Raw genomic sequence first — 319 nt, forward strand, 5'->3', positions numbered from 1 at the left:
AATCTTGACAAAAATCACACTATAAACAAATATGTCGAGGTAGAGGTTCCTGTTTAACTTTTGAAGATTGCAGCTCAAGTTTCAATGTCATTTCTTTCCTTTGTATCAAAGGGATGTATATACTCGTAGAACCTTTGTAAAAAGATATTGAAAATGTAGCCAAACAAGGTTAATTTGTGTCATTTTAAAACATGTTTTTACACAAGGAAGGTTGAGAAATATTAGTGCAAGTTTTATTGAAACAAATCTCTTTGTCATAATATAGCCAGTTCATAATACATTTAATGAAATGAGTTGAGGTGCCGTATGCTAATACTAT

Source organism: Penaeus monodon, chromosome 19 (genome assembly GCF_015228065.2).
Source record: "Penaeus monodon isolate SGIC_2016 chromosome 19, NSTDA_Pmon_1, whole genome shotgun sequence".
Lineage (NCBI taxonomy): Eukaryota > Metazoa > Arthropoda > Malacostraca > Decapoda > Penaeidae > Penaeus > Penaeus monodon.